The sequence below is a fragment of the Diadema antillarum genome, unplaced genomic scaffold (genome assembly GCF_040938485.1).
Source record: "Diadema antillarum isolate AM-2024a unplaced genomic scaffold, OU_Dant_1.0 seq00000858_RagTag, whole genome shotgun sequence".
In the NCBI taxonomy this organism is placed as follows: Eukaryota; Metazoa; Echinodermata; class Echinoidea; order Diadematoida; family Diadematidae; genus Diadema; species Diadema antillarum.
Window position 1 is genome coordinate 377,770 of NW_027271729.1, and position 12,176 is coordinate 389,945.

The following is a 12,176-nucleotide window of genomic DNA, read 5'->3' on the forward strand; positions in this document are numbered from 1 at the left end:
CAAAATTTCATAACTTCCTTAATTTTTATCCGATTTCAATCAAATCTTCACCGTTGAACTCGTAAGATTTTACTCTTTTTTTATTAGACGCGATTTTTGGACTGGATTTCCCCTTTAAATAAAGTATAGGTAAACGCCTTAAACGATTTGCATGTTTCCACCTGAATAAATGTCAGTATAGGCCCTATATGCATGTTGTGTATGGACTCCATATTTTGAAGCATTAAGACATGTCGGGCGACATTTCAGCAAACTGTTTGTTTCTGTCAAACAAACTAGAGTTTGAAAGGTACTCATCAGTCAAGTTTGAATGTCACGATAATGAGCCGGTGTGGCGACGAGTTCATACACGTCTCGGAGCAAACCAACCATTGTGCACGGAGATGCTATCTGAATCGGTCAAGACCTATAGTGGTTATGTTACGACAAATCTAAATACTGAAGATCCGTCTTGCTAGTTCATTTATTTATCACTTGTTTATATTGGAGTGGTGTGTGGTAAACCCACGTAGGATCGTATTTTATTTTTCATGTTGCTTCTTTGTTTTGTTAGTCCATAGGTTGTTTGCGGATACTTTTCATGACGGTCAGCGAACGAGAAAGAACATTTTCGCCTTGACTCATATTGGTTAAATTTCATATCTATAGGAGACTGCTGCTAAAGGGACCCCTACTTTGAACAAAATAAATACAGTACGGAGGTTATTAAAGTGTTAAAATGTATTCAACAAAAGAGACCGTCGCTTCATTCATTCTTGCTGTACCAACGTAATTGTGAGATCGCTGTACTGATAATTACATAAATATTCTAATGGGTGTTCGAGTACTCCAAAATCAAAAACCTCGATCAGTTTCGTAGATGCAGTGTAAATACAAGGTAGTCGTGTGTGTACTCGAGCCTGAAATATCAGCAGTTTTAACTCGTAGTTTTACACTTATCAAAAGCATACGGCCATCTACCGAAATGACAGAAATATGTTGTATTTATTGATGTTTGTGTGTCAATAAAGACAGTGATACGTTCAGTTTTTAACATGAACTTGATATCAAAACTATCTTTCGTTTTTTGTGTGGATTTTTGAGTGAAACGTACTGAACATTATTTGTGAAATTTAGAACTCTGTATATGTATTTTGAAGCACTAATGCTAGTTTTTGTTTCATCTTCAAATGGAAATTATGTTAATAAAGGACAAGTCCACCTTCATATACATGTGGATTGAGTGAATGCAGCAATATTTGTAGAACACATCAGTGAAAGTTTGGGGAAAATCGGACAATCCGTTCAAAAGTTATGAATTTTTAAAGTATCTGCACAGTCACGGCTGGATGAGAGGACTGAGAGTGTATGATGTCACATGCGTACAACGTTACAAGGAAAATGTAAAGAGAATTTCACATAATTTTACTTTTTGAAAAAAGTGCACATTTCCTAGACTCGTCACTGACATGTTAAGGGTAATATTATCCCCTTGCCTTCTGAAAGGGGCAAGTCAAGTGTTCTTTTATTATGCGAGAAAAGTGAAAAAAATCCTTAATTTTCCTTATACTTTCTTTATGTAGTTGTACACATGTGATATCACAAGCTATAGTAGTCTTCTCATCCAGCAGTGACTAACCAGAAACTTCAAAAATTCATAACTTTTAAACGGATTGTCCAATTTTCCTCAAACTCTCGCTGATGTAGTGTTCTATTAATATTGCTGCATTCACTCAATCCACATGTCTATGAAGGTGAACTTGTCCTTTGAATAAAGGAGTCTAGTAATACTTTTTGTGACGTCACTCGGCGGTTTTTTTTTTCGATTGTCTCGATTGTCCAAATATTAAGAATCCTCACTCATAAATAAATGTATCATTTATTTTCCATCTATTGTAATATACAGATATATTGTACTCTCTCTTTAAAGTGGTGTAATACGCTTGACATCCCCGCGGGGGTTCTATTTTACCGAAGAGATTATTATAGGCCTAATAGTTTCCAAATGCCAGCGCTTCTAGAAAATATTTTCTCGAAGGGAATAACTCGGCCCAAGTGTTAGGCCTATGATATCAACAACAAAAACATTTATTATGATTTACAAGAAATACACATAATTTTAGTCTAAAGCCCTGTTGGCAGCCAGCAAAATTCTAGCGTAATATTTCCCGACGCGAGGTCAATGCTCGCAAAATGACAATTCGATCCATTGTCCAGCACGCCTATTTATGTAGACCATTAATTTCGATAATCTAGGATGACGATCCTCCGGAATACAGCAGCATGGCTGTCTAATAGGAAACAAAAGAAAATAAAGGACATTGTTACTTGTTTCCATCATGGCAGTTTTAATGCATTTTATAAACAATATCTCCAGATGAACTTGGCTCAGTCGGTAGCGCGTTTGCCTCCGACCCAAGCGACCCGGGTTCGAACCCGAGTCTGGACTAAGCAATGTTGTGTGTTATCATACCGTCCCCTCTAGCAAGAGGCAAAACACTCTGTCCCTCGGATACATATAGGACATAAAATGGAGGTCCCGTGTGTGAGAGAGTCACAACTCATGCACGTAAAAGATCCCGCAAAGAGCAGGGTGTTTAACCCGGTGAAGTGGTCCCGCCTCACATCCAACTGGACCCCATGGAAGACCAGCTTAGCATAGCTGAATATGGGCTATTCAGCCATCTTCTCAGATGGAAATGAACAAAGAAACAAACAATCCACTGGAATCTGTGCTAGATGAGAATGTGACATGCAAGAAGCAAAAAAAAAAAAAAAAGCCCTATATATAACGACAAATTGCTTTCCCCATCCCCTGTATAATCTTTAGACAAAGTTTATTGTATTCATATTTTATACTCGTAGTTGTGTACGTGTTGAATGTGCATGTCATAGATCAGTAAGTTGTGCCTATATACATTGTGCTTCAAACCTACACGCCTCAACACTTTGTGGCCGCAATATGGCTTCAGGGATTTTTTTTTTTTTTTTTTGGGGGGGGGGGGCATAATACATAGGATAGAGTCCAACCACTTGGGCCTAACCTCCCCCTCCCCCCCCCCCCCCAACTTTTTTGACCCCGGAAGTGGCACCAGAAAAAAAAAATGGTAACGCTTTTTTTTTTCTTTGCTTGATAGTCGATGTTGATTGGAAGCCAATTGCAAGTTGTAGTAGAGAGCTATTTCATTTTTTTTTTTTTTTTGCTTGTTAGCTGACGCAATCTAGCTGAATCTTATATGGCAGACTTACCTATATAGCACGCTCCTATAGTGATGAACTAGTGCATTTTTAAGTGGTTGACAATGTTGCCTATGATATGATTTTGAGGATGAATGAAACCAGTAAATTCCAACACTATTATGTCAGTGTGTGCACGTTATAAACGTGCGTTTCCTTGTACACTATATAACATAATGTAGCTCATCATGCTAACATAATTGTACACATTGCCATATTCAATGTGTATATTCGTGTCTACTACTATATGTATACAATTATAGGTATTTATTTATTTATTTATTTATTCATGTATTTGTGTATTTATTCATTTATTTATTTATTCATTCCGTTTTCTTTTAGCAGGGTAGCCCTTTCAACTCACTCGGAACTGCTCTGCCAAGGGGCCCTGCATCACATACAAAATACGATTGAGTAAAAAACACAAACTTACAAACACAGTAACAAAGAGGAAACATAATATAAACACACTATATTATATAAGTCCATAGAGCGTACACGAAAAAGGGTTGCACACAGGCCAATGAAACAAACAAAAAAATACAATCAAGACCGGGAGAGATAAAAAACAATAGTACAGAAAAAAAAATCTCTCACGCACACTCACACACTTTCAACTCCACACCAGTACACCATCAGCACCCACCCAAGCCCGCATATGCACACACACGCACACGTATATACCTACACACAATTAAACACACCCATGCTTATAATGATGTCTCAAGTCTATCAATTAGGGCTAAACTAAGCATTTTGCAATGCCGTTTGAATGAGTGTTAACAGAGGCAGCGTTTCGAATAAAATCAGGTAGGCTCTTAGTTGTTCCAAATTTTAGATCCACGATAATGAAAAGATTTCTTGTAATATTCAAATCTAGGAAGATTAATATTGAGAGGACAGCTAATCGCATATCTAGTTTGAAAGGAAGGATTTCGTTTTGTTATCAAAGATTACAAATACGTTGGAGTCAGTCCAATGACAATTTTATATACAAGGACACAATATTGATACTGGATTCTCTTTGTCACTGATTGCCAGCCTAATCTCTGAATTATCTTGTGTGGGGTCAAAAAATCTGCATACATAATGAAATTATGGCTAAAAGGATACGCGAATAAGCTGGCACCATGGGCATTCTTTTTTTGTGCGTGTTTTAAAAGTGCGCGGTCGTGCTCTGTAACCTTCGTGTTGTTTATGTTGTTAATGATGATGATGTTGTTTGTCATTGTTGCATATATTTCCTAGACCAAATGGTTTGATTACCACTAAACTTTGGGCTTTCGCAATATCAATTCGAGAACGAACGTCGAGATTGTAAAAACTTTTCATAGAGCGATCGTGTCGGCCTGTGTCGTACACATATAATCATTCTTAATTGCAATAGTCCTTTCGAAATTATTAGCTCTGTATAATGGTGCATGGTATGTATGATTATGATAGTATGATAGGCCCTATAGATGTGTTTTATGCATAAAAGTACAACTCTGCATTGTTCCACTACACAAACGAGAATATACTGTGAATTGCATACAAGATATGTGTAACTGTATGCTATTTACTCCGGGTCCTTAGAATGGGTTATGAATCAGTTGTGGACCTGGGGGGTGTTTCATAAAGCTGTTCGTAAAGCTACGAACGACTTACGAGCGACTGGTGATCAGTTCTTGTGCTGAATTATGGAAATTCTGATAAGTATAGCACATCAGAACTTATCACCAGTCGCTAGTAAGTTGTTCGTAACTTTACGAACAGCTTTATGAAACACCCCCCAGGCATATTATTATGTACGTGATGCGAAAACGGAACTTCTTGAACAGGTGGATCCTTTAGATGTTAAGTATTGTCTGCACACTTTTGAAGTTTTGACATCTCTCTCTTTCTCTCTTTCTTCAATTCAAGCTTGTATTGGGTTGCGTATGTGAAAAATTGAGGACATTCCATAATACAGTCTGTATTGTGGTGGCTCGATTTCAGAGGCAATAACCCTATACTGTCCTGGTTGTACGATATGATGAAATGCATTTTTTTTTTTTTTTAAATACAAATATTTTGAAAATTATGCCGTTACCTATTAGCAACCGTTTCCTGATGATGGTCTTTGTTGATGGCTTCAGGACTAGGTCTATACGATCGAGTCTGTACTCATGTCGATCAGACCATTCAGTCACGATATCTCAAACCATAAACTGGAAACATAAATAGGCCTTTATTATGTGTTTATGTTCGAAGAAATCGACGCACCACAGCAATTTTAACGCCCACGTGTCGGGAGGAGCGACATGCCAAAAGCAGCATCAGTATAGATGCAAGAACACAACCTATTCAAAACACCAATACATGTACAGGGAAACCCCGGTATGTATAACGAGCTCACTTACGACGAGATAGGCCTATACTGCTCTTAAAATGAATTTTAATCCACCCTGAAAATTAGATTGTGCGAATAGATGCACGGAAGTTGGGGGATCAGACTGGAAGAAATTTGAGCAAGTTCTAACGAATTCTTTGAAATTGTGATCTATCAAATACAAAACGATAATTCTGTGGCGTCACACGCGAACTAACCCCTCCCCCAATATACTATGTAGGCCTATAGGCCTATGTGTAGGGCCTATCACAGGCCCTACCCAATACGCTTTTCATTTTTCCATGAAGTAATTTTGCAAACGCACATGCACCCTTAATACAATGATGGTAAATATATTTCACTGTTCTATGATTATGTATAATACTTGCATGCAAATTTGTTATTATTTACGTACAAAATGTAGCATTTAAGGCAATGCAAAAAGTTTTAAATAGATTCGAAAACAAAATCCAACACGTAACCATAAAATGACTCAAACACTAGAGTGATGTGTTTATATTTCGCAATACTTTCCAGCATTACGAGTCTCTTACATGATGAAAACTTACATTCATCGCGTCCTTCAAATTATTCATTCGATCAGAAAACTCTTCACTTCACAGAAGGGCCTACACAATGTGCAATTATAAAGTGTGGGATGTGTGAGCGGCGTAGGTGTTATTCGGGATGATAGGACATACACAACCGTATTGCTCCGTCCAGACTCCTGACCCGTTGGCCGTTTCGAGTTCTGAAGACGTGGAGCGTCACACGCGCGGGCGCTTTGTATACCTGATGAACATGGCCACTTGATAAGAAATTGTATATGGTATTGTTATGGGCGAGTATACAGCTTTTAACTTTTTGCGATATACATGTACTTAGAAACCAATTCATAAAATGTTACAGTGCATACGATTCTAATAGGAATTCAAAATTCAAATTTATTTGATGAAAATCGGTTTTGAAATGGCCGAGATATCTAGAAACAAAGTAAAACAAAGCGATCTTCATAAAAGGTGGGTCCCACCTATTATTAGGATCGTTCTTGTTTGGATATCTCGGCCATTCAAAAAAAAAATCATCAAATAAACTGGATTCCTCTTAGAATTCCGCTCTTTCATATCTCCTAAGAGGCTTCTCATTATCTAAAGAAAAGTACCATCCCTTCTTTTTCTCAGATATAGCGAGAAACTTCTTATGAAATATGAAAAAAACGTGTAATTCCGAGAGGAATTCAAAGTTTTTGATGAAAAGCGATCCTTATAGGTGGGCCTATTAAGAGCGCTTGTTTGGAGGATATTTCGGCCATTTCAAACCCGATTTTCATCAAATAAACTTTGAGTTCCTCTTAGAAGTATATGCTTTTTAAGTTTGCCTGAAGTGGTGACTACAACAAGTACAGGTACTAGTATCTCGCAAAAAGTTAAAAGCTGCATTCTCACCTACACCAATACTATTCAGTAGGCCATGGGTGCCAAAGTCCGATTTGGGGCCTAACTTTGGTTTACCGTCCTCCCAATGTGTTTTTATTGGTTTTACCCCGTTTCAAATTAATGGAACGCTATGTACAGCACATCAAAGGCTCTCTGACAGTTGATGTACATTTCATGTGTCACCCACTTGTTCCTCGTGCGTTTTGTCATGTGGGCATGCATTTCATATTCATTTCTCATGCGTTTGCACATGTTCCACTGTCTTGTATATATACACAATCGCTCCAGGTGCATTGTTTGTTTTGTTCGGCGCCTAGACCGTGCATGTACACTTCTCTATAATGGAAACTTTATACACACTTCGTCAACTGCATTGACGATTTGAACAACGGATGAGCAAAATATCGCCAATTTCTTGTATGGACGGCCTTTCCAGCAAAGTGCAACGGGGGCTTTAGCTTAATACAATTTACAATAATCTTTAGAATCTATTGGAATGAGAGAATGCGGAGAGGGGGTTGGAGAGGGTCATGGTAGAGAGAGGTGCATGTGGAATAAGGTGAGGCGAGAGGGGTGGAGTACATGAGAGACAGGTGGGGTGAGAGGGGGTGTTGCGGATTGAAGGCTGTGGTTTCAATTGGGGAGTGTTGTGGAAAGGGTAGGCCTAGTGGTTGGAAGGTTGGTTGAGGGGTAGAGTTGTAAATCATCCAGATTCAGATTTAGAACCCTCAAAATAAGGTAAAACCTTCACTTTGTTTCCATTTTTCATCATAAAGGAAATAGGTCTAAAGGGCATACCATGAGGAATTTCAGATTTTGGCGGCCATTTTCTCAAAGCAGTCTTGAATACATGTAGGCCTACACTGTACTTCAAAGCCTTCAAAGATGTACGAGTTGCATCACTCAGACTCGCTTGCAGCATCCTCGAAATAGGGTTAAACCATTAAAAAAGAAAGAAAGAAAGACAAGAAACATACTGGGCGCATGGAAACAAGGTTAAATCTGCCTCTGGCACTCACAGCAATTCGTAGCCGCTCCGTCCTGTTCAAAGGCCGAACGTTATTTTTCACCGAGACCTGTCCCGACCACATTGCACGAACCGTGGGATGTCGTTTGTGTGTTTGTGTGTGTTTGAATTTCTGTTCATTCTTTCTATCCCCGGGTTTTATCCCCCCCCCCCCTTCCTCTTTCGTCATCTTTTTAGTATGGCCTACGTAGGAGTGTCATCCACCACAAAAATAAATTTCAAAAGAAAGAGAGAAATATTCCCTAGTCTATACAATAGAATGACACAAAAATGACAAAAATCGGATAAGAAATAAGATACAATTGTATGAGATTTCGAAATTTCACATTATTTTTTTCAGAAAACACTTCTTAACCAGCTCCTTATGGATACACTGCATTCAAATGAGCGAGTTGATGTCATATACCCACACAATTTTAAATGTCATACCACACTGTATGTGATAGCGAATTTCGGAAAAATTTTTATCTTTGGCTACAAGTAAAAGCACGTTCCTATACCAAGATATATCAGAGTTAACATTTTGTTCTTTTTTTTTATTTTGGGTGGTTTTTAGACGAGTTATATATTTATACAGCTGAAATATGGAGTTTTTGTCATTTCTGTATATGAAATGGATAAGAAATTGTGAGAGCATGACATCGTCAACTTGCTGATTTGAATATTCATAAGGACTGGTCAAGGAATGTTTTCCGGGGGAAAAAAAAATGTGATATTTCAAGACATTTCAAAATGTCATACAATGTATTTTCATTACTTCATATCCGAGTCTTGTCATTCTTTTTGCATCGTTTTGTAGGGAATATTATATACACATAAACGTATTTGGAACTTAATTTAGTTTTGGGGTGGATTTCCTATTTAACCTTCATGTTCAAACTCTCCCTTCACGGAGGTCCTTTTCTGATCGAGAAAGTTACGATTTTTCACTGAATTGCTGAATTGATCATAACTTAACAAAAATCATAACTTTCTCAGTTTTCATCAGAATTTGCTCTAATTAAGTTTCACTGTCTATTCCTTATGATTTTTCTGCTTCCATACACAAACTAACTTTGAGGGTGGATTTCCCCTTTAATAGGAAAGCGTCGAGTGTGGAACATCTCCGGGCCGTGGGCATGATAACCTTGAAACCGTAACCTGTTATGATTTTGAAGAATTCTTATCAGGGAAAACCACCTTCGCGGTAGAACACTTCTCAAGTGTACGCGTTCGCCGTCAAATTATTGATTCTGTGCCAGCAGAATCCTCACAAATGTACAAATCATACATGAGAATATTTAAAAAGATACACTCGACAATTTGCAGACTCAACAACCGAACTGCCAGAAAAGATTAGGAGCAAATGCAAGCAATGTTTTATTTATCCTGCTCGTTACCAGAACAGAGGTGATACGGACATTCACACACTGCATCAGTATATGACCAATACTTACACGCACAGACATTCATCAGTACCGGCGTACTTCTTATTTTACTCTCGAGAAGAAAAAAAATGATAATAAAGACATGATGTACAGTTGTATTAACTTCCTCACAATTCCACTACAGTATTTCCACGCTACCCAGACTTGCTGGATTATCAGTTTGTTTTGATGAATGCGTCTTTGAAGCAAAATGCCATAAAAACCCAAGTCAACATGCAGTCTACATGTCAGTGTCGTGGACAGAGGTTGCGAAGTATCGCAAATTGTAGATATACACTGTAATTATAAAGCATACAATTATAAAGCCTCTAGAAGTATGAAATAGCAAGGTCCTTGTAAACAATCTCTATCTACTCTAGGGCCCGTACATTGGAAACGCCACGTGCTAGCCAGTCACGTGATACGATGTCAAAACACTATGGCGCGCTGTTCGATACAAGTACAGTACAAGTTACAATTGTACTACATGTACAATGTCATTGGCTGCTAAGTTAGGTCTACGCTTACATAATAGTACGTGTAGTTATAGGGTAATGTAAATACAATGTACGTACACGTATACCCCGTTTTTCCCGTTTTCATTCTCCCCATTACATAAATATAATGTACAGTGTATATCTTTATGTGACCTTTGTGGGTTGCTGGGTTTTTGTTTTGTTTTGGTTTTTTTTTTTTCAAGTAGGACTCTAGATGTTAAAAAAATGAGAAAAGATTGTAAAATTGTACGTATAGGTCCTATGTTAATGAGCTGTCCCTTACTTCCCTCTTCTACAGGCGACTCCCGTTATAACGAAGTATTCGGGATAGGCAGTGGTTTTTGTTGTTGTTGTTGTTGTTTGTTTATTTGTATGTTTTCCGTTACATCGAAGTTTCGTTATGGCCGAACAAATAAGGTATACAAAGATAGTACATATGTACATTGTAATACGTTTGTCATGACAGGAGTGCACTGTGCACATGTGTACGGACATTACAGCGTGATACTCGTCACTTGCTTTGGAGTGAAGTTCTGACAAAACTGCCACTGCTTTCCGTAATTCCTCTGCACTGTCAAACCTTGTACATGTATGGGAATCTAGCATACAGCGTGAATTTTCGCTTTTCTCGACTCGAAAGGGAAGTACAAAAATGTATGGTATAACGCAATGGGGTGTCATGTGCGCGCCAACTGCACTTGAGTTATTATGCTTCTCCCTAAACACACATAGGCCTAAAACTATCTGCGTTGGTGTGGAGGATGATCCCGTCCATTTAATACCCGACTGTTTATTTTATATGACATAAGATCTCATACACTGAAAATTGAGTGCTTCATTCAAACCGGGGGGAAAATGGTTACAGTAGCGTACGGTGAAGTTTCACATATCTTCCCCAAAGTAGTTTGTTTAAGTCACACATGCAAATTAGGTGATGACGTCATTGTCTCACTTGTATCCCTTACATGCATACAAATCTGACACACATAAATTATAGACGAAATATATCCCTTCACAATTAAGAAATTGTTCTTCAGCGGTAATAATAATTAAGCAATGATGACTTTTAAGAGGCATCTTTCCTGAGGGAATTTTGGACAAATGGATGATAATATTTTTAGGCACAAAAACGTGTTTTTGATGGATTTCAGTTTTCCCCGAAATTTGCTACATCTTAATATTTCCACTTCATAATTTTTGCTTATTTCAACAACATTTGCAATGCTTAACAAGCTTGACTCTTTCATCAAAGGCACCTTAAAGGTCCTGTTTACCTTTGGGAGCAGTGATTAAAAAAATTTTCAAGATATGGCTTTTGATGCATATGTGGATAGGTCAGTTGTATCACAAAACATCCTACCATATAAAATGTTTGCAATAAATCCTAAAATTTAAGGACACCACTATTTTTCTCATTACACCATAACTGTGAACAGTTAATGCGGGAAGCTTTTTTATTTTAACTAATGTTCACGTTTTGTATATTTACCAATACTTAACATTGATTATACTGGTTCAAATTTTTACATTGGTTGTTTCCATCCCTACCTCACATTTTAGAACTACTGTATGTATTTTGAAGCACTAATGCTAGGTTTTTGTTTCATCTTCAAATGGTAAATTATGCCTTTAATAAAGGACAAGTTCACCTTCATATACATGTGGATTGAGTGAATGCAACAATATTAGTAGAACACATCAGTGAAAATTTGGGGAAAATCTGACAATCCGTTAAAAAGTTATGAACTTTTAAAGTATCTGTGCAATCACTGCTGGATGAGAAGACTACTACAGTGTATGATGTCACATGCATACAACAACATAAGGAAAATGCAAAGAGAATTTCACAAAACTGTACTTTTTTAATAAAGTGCACATTTCTTCGACTTGTTACTGACGTATGTTAAGGGTAATATTATTCCCCCTGTCTTCTGAAAGAGAGAAGTCAAGTGTTCTTTTGTTATGCGAGAAAAGTGAAAACATGTTGAATTTTCTTTATACTTTCTTTATAACGTTGTACACATGTGACATCACAAGCTATAGTAGTCTTCTCATCCAGGTATGACTGAGCAGAAACTTCAAAAAATCATAACATTAGAACGGATTGTCTGATTTTCCTCAAACTCTCATTGATATGTTCTACTAATATTGCTGCATTCACTCAATCCACATGTCTGTGAAGGTGGACTTGTCCTTTAATGGAGTGGGGTTTTTTTTCCCCCTATAAGATGACCGAGAGCTTCT